Genomic DNA, 12,845 nt, shown 5'->3' on the forward strand with positions numbered 1-12,845 from the left:
GATTCCTTCCAAAAAAATCATGTATTTTTCACGAATTTACAAGGTAGGAAATTCCTCAATTTTATGGTCTCATGAAAGAGGTGAAGGCGTGGTCCTCAAGGTATGCCTTCGATTACTAATCATTTAAAATTGTAAGAAGTAGACAAGGAGGCCTTTAGGGCTAAGCTCATACTTCCATAGCAGAAAGGCCATCAAAAGTAAGTCCTATATATTCTTAGGGGGGGAGGCCACCAAAGGTAAGCCCTATGAGCTCTAGTCCAACTATCATAAATATAAGAAAGATTCATATTTTTATATACTACATTTGAAATTTCAAACTCCTTTCAAGTGGGTTTAATAAACTTCCAATAATATCCATCATCTGCAAAAGAGCAATGCTTTAGTAGACATACATTGATGAAATACTTTCCACACTTAAGGCTCATTCTTCTCGACGCCCTACATGACCATGAGCATGCATGGTTGCTCATAAGGATCTTCCCATGACCATGATCATGCATGCTTGGTCATAACCTTTTCCAACATGATTAACCCCCCGATCACAAGTCCAAGTTATTTTTGTGGGGGACGATGCTAATAATGTATCCCAAATTCTTCCTCTAAAGTGTTCTCATGCATAAACTTTACATAGGTCCCCCAGGGGGATGAGTATGCATACTAAAAAACTACAAGGGACCCCAAGGGGAAGTGTGTGTGTGTGTGTGTGTGTTAGAGTGGGAGTTCAGGAGGGGCAATTTTTGTGGGCATCATGGGTGTCCATGTATAAGATGTGTGCGTGCGTTATTAGCTAGAAAAGAAATCAAGACAAGAGGCTAGAGGATAACGCTCGAGGGCCATAGAGGAATAGGGAACATGAGGGGAGGAGCGTTAACATGGGTGGGAAAAAGTGATTAAGAGGGGAGGAAAAGAAGAGGGAGACTATGGCACAAGGGGAGAGGGAGAGGGGAAAGAGGAGTATGTACATGGGTGGAGGAGGAATGTAGAGATGGAGACATCAAGGGAATAGGGTCATGCTTTATTTGAAAGGAAGGGAAGGGGAAATCAAAGTACTAGCTAGGTGAATTTACAAGAATGAGAGTGTCTCATCAAGGAATAGCCCCCTCCTTTTATAGCCAAGAGAGAGGGTCTCTCCCAATAAATGCATCCTCCCACATGCATGGTGTGTGTAGAAGAGTCTCCCATGTGGGCTAGGCGGTTACGCACTCTCAATTGTGTGCGATAATGCTTGGCCACATTTTTCCACATATATCAACTCCCATATCCCAAGTCTATGATACTCCCTTGGTCTCTTCCTAATTTTATAATACATTCAAACATCTAGGAGGACAAGTGGAGGGTTGGCACAAGGAATCTTGCCACCTCATCCTACTTTCCCCATTATGTAACTTGCACTCTTGGACCTTCTATACCTCCCCCACATGGGCCTATCCTATATGGAGGGAATAACCCAATATAATATCCATCTCCACCTATTTTATATTACTTCTCCCATGGACTTTGGGTCATATCTCACGAAATGCAGGCATGGGACCCCCTAGGTGGAGGGGTGGCACATGGAGGAGCCATGCCACCTTAACATTTTATAATATTACTACCATGGATTATGTACAACACACCTTATGGGTCCTCTTACGTGGAAGGGTGGCACATGGTCATGCCCTGCCACCTCAACCCTGGGCCCTATGCACTCCATATTTTATTATACTATTGCTATACAAGCACACACTCATATTTATGCCTTTTTACTTTGGTCAAATTTGTCCATAACAGTTTCCCCCCAGGTAGGGAATGCACAGCATTTCCATGCCTGGGACCATCACGCACAAAGAAGGGCTTGAGATAACGCTTGTTGATCACCTTCTTGCCATATGGCTCATGCAGCTCCTGAACTTGTATAGATGCATTGCTACGTTTCTTGATGACTTTGTATGGACCGGTCCACAGTGGCAGAAACTTCTTATCCATTTGGTGGTCTAATATGTTATCAAAGCATAGCACAACATCCCCCTCAACAAAGTGTCTCAGGGGGGGTCACTCATCATATGTAACCCTATCACGTGAGTTCAACAGAAGGATATTTTTTATTTCTAAAATTTACAGAAATAAATATACACAGATTTGTATAGAAAAGGGGTACATTTTATTAATGAAAAATTTACAGGTAAGGGATTTTAGAAATAGGCCTTGAACGCACGTGGTATAGAGGGTTTATACATAGTGACCCCCCCGAGCAAAGTGTCTTTCCCATCCCTTGCAAATCTTAGCATCCAAGCGGGCCTTTTGTCGATTCTTTTGGATCTCTGTTTGGTGTATTGCAAGGCATCAAGTTTCATCTAACTTCTCAAGTTGTACCAATCTGGCCTCTACATATTCATCTTCTATCATCATCTACTCTTGTGCCAATCTCAAGGCTGGAACCTCTATCTTTGGTGGTAAAATTGCCTCAGTACTGTTCACTAACTCAAAGGAGTGTGACCTATAGACGTTTTATGGGTGATGTTGTAAGCCCACACAGCTTCAGTGACCCGATCCCACTGGCTCATGTTCCCCATGGCCATTTTCCCCATGGTTTTACAAAGGAGGCCATTGGTCCACTCCGTTTGTCCCATGGACGCTGGATGATAGATGCTAGAAGTGCGGTGATCAATACCCATGCGATCCATGAGCAATTCCACTACTTCATTTAAGAATGGACTCCCATGGTCAGATACTATTTCCATGGGTGTCCCAAACCTTGTGCAGATACGTTCAAATATGAAATTTAAAACTACCTTACCATTTGCAGCGGGGAGGGCGATAGCTTCAGCCCACTTAGTGACATACTGAGTGGCTACCAAAAGATACTTCTTTTTGTGGGCAGTCATGGGCAAGGGCCTGACAAAATCTATTCCCCACTTCTGAACCGGATGGATGGACATCACTGGGTGATGTTGCCTAGGACACAAATCCTTCCTACCAAAGAATTGGCATGGTTCACAGGTTTGGCAAAACAAAGTGATATCCTTGAACAAGGTCGACTAATAGTATCCATCATGTAAGATCTTCTTAGGTGTATAGTCAGTGGCATAGTGGCCTCCACAAAATCCATCATGATAATGCTTCAATACCTTAGGCACTTCATCTGGATCAATGGCCCGTCTTAGTACCCCATCCATGCCTTGACGATACAAGACCCCATCAAAGAGAGTGTAGCGCCTACTATCTCTTTGGATCTTCTTTCTCTCATAGCTAGACTAAGTACTATTCGGAGGAAAGGAGAAAGCAATCAAAAACCTATAGATACCACCATACCATGGATCCCCAACTTCTATGGCTGCTACAAGGGTTACATCGAGGAACTCCTCTAGATCAATCAAAGCATTCTTCAATTTGGAACAACCCCCTTTTACAATTTTGAAAGACAAATCATATTCTTGTAGAAGTGCCAACCATTTGGCCAACCGGCCCATGGGATTTGGTGATTGAAGAACCTGCTTCGCAAGACCATTGCTAGAGATTATAATGAAGGACTTTCCAGCCACATAATGCTTAAATTTCTCAATGCAGAACACCAAAGACAAGGCATGCTTGTCAGCCTCAGAGTAGCATCATTCAGTTTCGAGCAATTGTCGAGAAGCAAATCGAATAGGATACATGAACTGATCCTCCCCTTGCTGGAGAAGAATACCCACTAGAGTGTGCTCACCAAACCCAGGATTGATATAGAAAGTCTTTGATCAATCAAGATTGTGTAGAATGGGTTCTGAAGCCAGAACATTCTTGATTTGTGCAAACCCATGATCACAATCCTCATCCCAAGAGAAATCAATCCCATCTTTTATTAGCATAGTCATGGGTCGTGTCAAAGCAACATATTGATCAATGAAGCGGTGGTAGTATCCTACTAGATTGACAAATGAGCGTACTTGACCTTTGGTTGTTGGTGGGGAGAGCTTGAGGATGGCTTCTACCTTCTCAAGGTCAAGCTTGACATTGTGTTTTTTTGCAGTGACAGAATATTTTGCAGTGTTTTGTAATGGCGTCTGATGCTCTTTCACAGATTGTCACTGAAAAGCTTGACAAGAACAACTTCCAAGCATGGAAGTTTAGAATGACGAATTTCCTTAAGGGAAAAGGCTATTGGGAGTTCATTACTGGAGCTGAACAAGAACCGGTTATTCCTAATGTTCCCAATCAACAAGAGTTGCACGCATTTAAAGGTTGGCATGAGAGAGCCAGAAAAGTTATGTACTGGCTGTCTATCAGTATTTCAGATTCTATGATTGTGCATATTCAAGATGCAAGCATGCCGAAGGAGGCGAGGGATACTTTGACAAAAATGTACTTGCTTCCATTGGGTCGCCAGTGGAAGATGATGATCTAGCTTCTATGACTTTGAATGGTCTAGCAAAGGATTATGCACAATTCCAGACATCCATTACCCTCCGTGAAAAATTTCTTGATTTTGAAGAGTTGTTTGCTCTTCTAATTTTTGAAGAGCAGAGAAATGGGGGTGCATCTTCTTCAGGAGGAACTTTAAAAGAAACTGTCTTCTACTCAAATGCTCGAAGAGGTAGAGGCAGAGGTAGAGGAGGCCGTGGTAGAAATCAGTATGTGCAGCAAACTCAAGAAAACCAGTCCTATGGAGGATGTGGTAACTCTAGAGGCAGGGGGAGCCAAAGAGGCCGTGGTGGATGGCAGAGAGGCCAAAATGCAAACAACAATGTTGAATGCTACTACTGTGGTAAAATGGGTCATATGGCTAAGGACTACTACAAAAAGCAGAATGACATTATGAATGGAAAATTGCAGTAAGGTAATTATGCATCTTCTAGTAGACAAGGTGATGACAGAAATGAGCATCTATTTATGGTGCAACACATGACCAATTCTATGACAAGTGTAGAAGAATGAAATGATGTGTGGTATGTTGACTCAGGTGCATCAAACCACATGACAAGTCATGCAGAATGGATGCAGGATGCAAGGAAAATGGAAAAACTAGGATTTGTGGAGACTGGTGATGATACTGCACATCCTATTGTGCAGATTGGTAAAATTCCTTTGTCTATGCAGGATGGGAAAAAGAAATACCTGTCTGATGTATTTCATGTCCCAAACATCACCAAGAATCTAGTTTCTGTTGGTCTAATGGTTGAGCAGGGCTTGCAAGTCATATTTAATCCTCATGGATGCTTTGTTGAGGATATGAAAAATAACGGTTGCTTGATAGCAAAAGGGAGGAAGAAGAAGGGCAGGATGTTTACATTGGATGCAGACATGCCTGAATTGAGTGCAGCAATGTTTGCACATGGGACCCCTGTAGTTGCAAATATTGATATCTGGCATAAACGCATTGGTCATGTTAATATACAGCGACTTAAATCAATGCAAGCCCAAAACATTGTTGCAGGATTGCCTAAATTCAAGGTTGCAGAAATGCATAAGGTTTGTGAAGCCTGTCAATTTGGAAAACAGGCAAGGAAACCATTTCCTAGGCATGTTCAAGAGAGTAAAAAGCCATTGGAATTAATCCACTCTGATGTGTGGACTACTAAAGCTGCATCTATTGGAGGCTATCACTATTTTGTCACTTTTATTGATGACTTCAGCAGAAAAGTTTGGGTGTATTTTATGAAAAAGAAAAGTGAAGTGTTTGGGCAGTTCAAAGCTTTTAAAGCTATGGTTGAAAAAGAAACAAGCCTGCAAATAAAATGCCTAAGGTCAAATGGAGGGGGAGAGTACCTCTCAAATGAGTTTGCAAGGTTCCTACAGGAGCATGGCATAAAGCACCAATATTCATGCAGTCATACCCCACAGCAAAATGGAATTGCAGAAAGGAAAAACAGGCATGTTGGAGAGGTATCTCGGGCCATGCTAAATAAAAAAGATCTACCAAATTATTATTGGGCTGAAGCAGTTGCTACAGTAGTTTACATAATGAACAGGACTCCCACTACAGCAATACATGGCATGACGCCAGAGGAGATGTATATTGGTAGGAAACCAGACATTTCTCATTTGAAAATTTTTGGTTGCATTGCCTTTGTTCATGTGCCAGACGACGAGTTGAGGTCCAAGTTGGATCCAAAAGCTGAGAAGTGTGTCTTTATTGGTTATTCTCTATAGCAAAATGGGTATAGATGCTATAACCCTTCTTCTTGTAAGTTTACAGTGAGCAAAGATGTTGTTTTTTATGAGATGAGCAGCTGGTATAAACCAGTAAATGTGATGATTGATATAGATGCACAAAATGGTAATGCTGCACAGATTTCACAGCAGCAATCACAAAATATCAGTGGACCTGCAGTGTCCTCTAGCAGTGGTTCACATACTTTGCCATGGACAGGCAGATTGAGATCAGGAGAATCTCCTCAAAGCAATGTAGATAGTGGTACACAGGTATCACGAAAAGGAAAAGAGAAGGTTGATCAGCCCATGTTTGATGTGAATGTAGGTCACTCTTATGTGGATGGTGAATCCAGTGGCTCAAAACATAGCATTGATGATGAGTTGGGTATCCCTTGTGTTGTTACACCTGGAGTAAGGAAGACCAGGAATGTTTTGAGAACATCTGGAAGTGAGCCTATTTTGCACAGGTCTACCAGAGCTAGGTATCCTGTGGATAGGCTAAAATATGATGGATTTACAGCCATTCACTATGCCTATATGGTCAAAGTGATACAGGAACCAAACCCACTTCTTTTGAGCAAGCCATGGGAAATGAAAAATGGGAGAAAGCCATGGATGAAGAAATGGATGCCTTGGAAGCAAATGCTACATGGGAAGAATGCAATTGGCTGTAAGTGGGTTTATAACATCAAGCACAATGCAGATCGTTCTGTGAATAGATACAAGGCAAGATTAGTTGTCAAGGGTATGCACAGACATATGGCATTGATTATGAAGAAACATTCAGTCCGGTTGCAAGGATGGCAACTGTAAGAGCAGTCATTGCTATGGCTACATCAAAGGGATGGTCTTTACATCAGATGGATGTAAAGAATGCCTTGTTGCATGGTGATTTGCAAGAAGAGGTCTTTATGGAGCAGCCAGCAGGTTATGTTCATGCTATTCATCCTGAGTTTGTTTGCAGGTTGAAGAAAGCCTTGTATGGCTTGAAGCAAGCACCTTGAGCATGGTCTGACAAGATAGGATAGTATCTTGTCACTATTGGCTTTCAAATTTCCAAGGCAGATTTCTCTCTATGCGAGAAAAACAAAGAAAGGGATTATGCTGCTTGTCATTTATGTTGATGATTTGATCATCACAGGTGATAGTGATGAAGATATCCTTCATGTGAAAATGCTATTGAAGCAGAAGTTTGAGATGAAGGATTTGGGAGAGCTGCGTTATTTCTTGGGCATTGAGGTGATTAGATCACCAAGTGAGATACAGCTCTTGCAAAGGCAGTATGGATTGGACATGCTGTCCAAATATGGGATGATAGGCTATAAGCCTATTTCAGTTCCTTTGGAGCAGAATGTGAAGCTAAGCACAGATGCAGGTGAGCTTCTGGAAGACCCTACTATGTACAGACGCATAGAAGGAAGTTTTATTTATATGACTATTACCAAGCCAGATTTAAGCTATGCTATTGGATTGGTAAGTCAGTTTATGCAGGCTCCAAGGAAACTGCATTTGGATGCGGCTAGACGCATACTCAGGTATGTGAAGTCCACATTGCAGTATGGACTATTTTATGAGGCTAGGGCTCAGATACAGTTGCATGGATACACTGATGCTAATTGGGCTGGTAGTACTTCTAATAGACGATCTACCAGTGGATATGTGTTCTCTTTTGGGAGTGCTGCAATCACTTGGAGCAGCAAGAAACAGCCTACAGTTGCCTTGTCGAGCACAGAGGCTGAGTACAGGGGTGCAGCAATGGCTGCATGTGAGGTAGCTTGGTTGCATAAGCTACTTTATGATATGCATCAGTCTACAGATGGGCCAGTTCTCATTTATTGTGACAACATGAGCAGTATACACTTGGCAATACACTTGGCAAATAACCCAGTCTATCATGCTAGGACAAAGCACATGTCCTAACCTTGCAACTTCTCCTCCAACCTTGCAGCCCACCCTCTCCCTCTCCTCCTCCCTCCTTCTCCTTCCTCCTCCTCCTCCCTCCTCCTCCTCCTCCTCTCTCCTCCTCCTCCCTCCTCCTTCTCCCTCCGCTCTCTTCTTTCCCCCATGCTCTTACACCTTCTTCCTCTCCCACTCCTATACTCCCCTGAACCCTTTGTTCCTTAACCCTTAAAACTCCATGATCTACGAGGGAGATGAGTTCTCCACCATGTACTCTACCCTGACCTTGGAACCTCCTTCTAAACCCTGGAACCTCCTTCTGAACCTTGGAACCTCCTTCTAAATCTTGGATCCTCCTTCTAATCCTGGACTCCTAAACCCTGGACCTCCTTCTAAACCCTGGAACCTCCTTTTGAACCCTAGAACTTGCTTCTGAACCCTGGAACCTCCTTCTAACCCTGGAATCTCCTTCCAACCCTTAAACTCCTCCTAAACCCTACAACCCCCAATGAAGGTGAAAGCCTTCATTACCTCAATAAAGATGATTTATCTTCCTTTTACACATGCATGCACTTTGTTTGCTTACCACACTTAAGCCTACGTCTCTCACCGGAACACGACTCGAGGTCCTAAGCTACACATATACTACAACCAACAATCCCAATATATCTTTAGGTGACAAAAAGCCTCGGAACGCTGCAAACATAGAATACCCAACTCTTCCTATGAAAGCAGTAGGAAAGAGCTAACAGTCATGGAAAAAATTATAGTTTGATGAGAACATCATACACATGCCTAACACAATAAACTAGGTTGTCTTGGAGCTCACGTGCATCCTAAACTAGCTCGATGGATGAAATTGTTGTTTTGTAATAGTTTAATTATTGGGTGGAAGCATGTTAACTCGCTCAAAAAAGTATGTCCATGGACAATGCTAAGAAGAACAATTGAATAGCATGTTTTGGCTTTGTTTGTAAGTGATCATAATGTTAATTGTTTGGCAGTTACACTTAGCCCATATGTGGAGTGTATCTATCTTTTGAATTTAAATTTCAGTTATAGGTTTTCTCTCTCTCTCTCTCTCTCTCTCTCTCTCTCTCTCTCTCTCTCATTCTCACTCTCTCCTACATAGTGGTGTCATTTTGCCTGCTCCATAACCAGCTCTCTCTCTAACAAAGGTACAATCTTCCTCCTACTTGTTCCATTGCCACAAACTACTTTCCTCCCTCTCACTCAATCTACTGCCGCTGCAGGCAATGTTATAGTGCCTGGACTGCCTCTCTCTCATACACACTCACACACCACCACCGCAAGCTTCCTCTTGCCTGCTCCATTACCAAGAATCCTTGTTGAGTTGGAGTATTCTCTCATGTGGACTCGCTCTATCCAATGACACAAATCATTTTAGACTACATTAAAGGGGCTACTACAATCTTGTCAGGATCTCCTTGCAATAAAGATTTTGTGAAGCTTGAGAGTGCTCTCAACAGAAGCAAGAACGGAAGAGGGAGAGAGAGAAATAGAGAGCCACACAAGCTTTGGTGGGTGCAGAACCACCCTAATCTTTTTTTTCATTCATTTATATATGTGTTTGAGTATTGTACATAATTGGGGTAAAGGCATAGTGACCTTTAACCCCACAACCTCCCACTTAAAGGACAATGTGCCTTTAAGGGAGGATAACCAGTGAGCATACTATCCAATGCCCATCAATACATGACAATACTCAAATCGCTGGACTAGGTAGACTCTTCGTCAGCATATCTATAGGGTTATCATCCATATGGACCTTGACAAGCTCTATGCACTTGTTCTCAAGTACCTCGCTAATGAAATGGTACCTGACCTCAATGTGTTTGGTCTTTGCATGAAAGATCGGATTCATGCTAGCTGAATAGCACTCATGGAATCACTATGCAATGTCGGTACACCTGTATGAATCCCCAAATCTCCCACTAGCCGATCAAGCCATATAGCCTCCTTGAAACCCTCTGTGGCTGCAACATACTCAGCCTCTGTGGTAGACAAAGCAACGCACTTCTGTGTGCAAGACATCCACGACACTGCACCACCTACAAAGGTGAACACATAACTAGAAGTGGATCTCCTAATATCCACATGCCCTGCAGAATCTGTGTACCTAAGTACACGCATGTCTCCTCTACCAAAGCAGATGCACATCTCCTTGGTACCCTTCATGTACCTCATGATGCACTTAACTGCCTCCCAATGCCTCTTTCCTGGATTAGCCATATACGGGCTAACAACTCCCACTGCAAATGCAATGTCTGGTCTAGTAGCTATCATAGCATACATGACTCCCAACTGCTAATGCGTAAGGAACCTTGGCCATCATGGCCCTCTCCTCATCCGATTTGGGACTATCTGTATGACTCAGTTTCACATATGAAGGCAATGGAGTACTCACTGCCTTCCCCCCCTCCATATTGAAACACTGCAATACTTTTGTAACATACCCCTTCTGTGAAAGCCAAAGGAGTTTCTTACTCCGATCACGCGTGATGCGCATACCAAGAATATGACCTGCAAGTCTCAAATCCTTCATATCAAAGGCCTCATGCAACTTGGCCTTTAATGCATCTAGCTCATAAGTATTCTTGCTAGCCAATAGCATATCATCCACATATAGTGCTAGGATTATCAGGCTATTATCCTTAGCCCTTTTAGTGTAGAGGCAGTGATCAATTTCACTCCTTCTAAAACCCTGGGACCAAATGAAAGCATAAAACTTCTGATACCATTCTCTAGGCGCTTGCTTAAGACCATAGAGACTCTTCTTCAGCTTTCAAACTAAATGCACTTTGCCTTTTCTTCAAAGCCTTCCGGCTGCACCATGTAAATTAGCTCCATATCCTCTGATGCCACTAGTCCAAGCATACATCTAAGTGTGGTCATCGTCACAACCAGAGAGAATATCTCATCAAAGTCCACACCTTTCTCTTGCTTGAACACTTTAGCGACCAAACAGGCCTTGTACCTAGGCACATCATCACGTGTGACCTTCATTTTGTAGACCCATTTACATGGCAATGCTTTCTTTCCATGTGGCAGAGAAACCAAGTCCCAAGTCTTATTCTTCATAAGTGAACTCATCTCTGATTGCATAGCATACTCCCACTTGCATTGATCCTCATGCATCATAGCCTCTCTGTAGCAAGAAGTCTCCCCACAATCAGTAAGCATCACATAGTCTACCCCTGGAACAAACCTATCAGGCGGTCTAGACACTCTAGATGATCTTCTCAAGGGCATTTCAGCTTGCTGTCCCACCTGCATATCAGCCACATTTGGCTCATCATTTCCACCAATAGATGATCCATCATCTACCCTTGATTGTATACCTGTAGGAGTACTTGGTGGTACCATTTCTTGCACATTTGGTGCATGGACAGCTTGCTATCTATCAACATATGCAAGTGGATTCACATCCTGGAAAGTGATTCTCCTTATTTCCACATCCCTCATGGGTGCCTTATGCATCTTCTTCTCATTAAAGACTACATCATGGCTGCATATGATCTTCTTTGCTTCTGGATCCCAGAGACGATAGCCTATCTCTCCACTTTCACCATAACCTAGAAAGATGCATTTCCTAGACTTATGATCTAGCTTTTTTCGAAGCTCTTTTGGCACATGTGCATATGCCTCACACCCAAATATATGCAAATGAGAGTAAGAGGGCTTCTTGCCACTCCATGCCTCTTTAGGAATATCACCATCCAAACTCTTACTAGATGATCTATTGATCACATGCACTGCAGTCTTCATTGCCTCAGCCCAAAAACCACCAGAAAGGCTTGCATTGGAAAGCATGCATTGCACCTTTCTTGAATGGTATGGTTCATCTTTTCTGCAACTGGATTTTGCTCTGAAGTACGAGGGGATGTGAGCTCCCTCTTAATCCCACGTGTATCATAGAAATGCTGAAAGTCATGAGAGAGATACTCTCCACCATTGTCAGTCCGTAGGCATTTAAGCGTTCCACCTGACTGATTCTCAACCAAGGCCAGCCATTTTTGAAATACCTGGAACACATCACTCTTCCGAGCTATAGCATAAGCCCACACTTTCCTAGTTGCATCATCAATGAATGTCACATAGTATTCAGCCCCGCCTAATGACCGTGTAGGCATGGGACCACATATGTCTGAATGCACCAAATCAAGCTTTTCAAACTCTTTCTTTACCCTTATTTTATGGGCTGATTTAGTCTGCTTCCCATGGAGACAGTGCTCACAAAATTCACAATCAGAGAAACTCAAATGCGGTACATAACCCAAATGGCATAAGAGTTTCATTCCATTCTGGCTCATGTGCCCCAACCTGCAATGCCACAAAGAAGTGCTTGGCTGCTCGATTATTGCAACAACATGACCAAATACCCCTGATACATGTAAGGGATACAAAGTCCCACACTTGGCACCCTTGGCCAAAAGCATAGAGCCCTTCTGAATTTTCCAACTCTGAAAGCCAAAAGTGGTGTGAAAACCATCATCATCTAGCTGACCCACTGAAATAAGACTCTTGGTCAAACTTAGGCACATGTCTCACATGTTTCAAAATAAATGTAGACCCATTTGCAAAAGAAAACTTTATGTCACCTACTCCCACTATGTCACATGCATAGTCATTTCCAAGATGCACACAACTTGTCTTTCCACTGTCATAAGTGGAGAACCATTCCCTATGGGAAGTAACATGGAATGAAGCACCAGAATCCAAAATCCAATCGTGAGAATATGCATCATCTGAAGTGGTAAGCAACTCTGCAAATAAACTAGACATGAAGAGAACGTCATTGTCACTATCATGTG

The sequence above is a fragment of the Dipteris shenzhenensis genome, chromosome 28 (genome assembly GCF_047967505.1).
Source record: "Dipteris shenzhenensis isolate YYH24624 ecotype China chromosome 28, Dip_SZ_1.0, whole genome shotgun sequence".
In the NCBI taxonomy this organism is placed as follows: Eukaryota; Viridiplantae; Streptophyta; class Polypodiopsida; order Gleicheniales; family Dipteridaceae; genus Dipteris; species Dipteris shenzhenensis.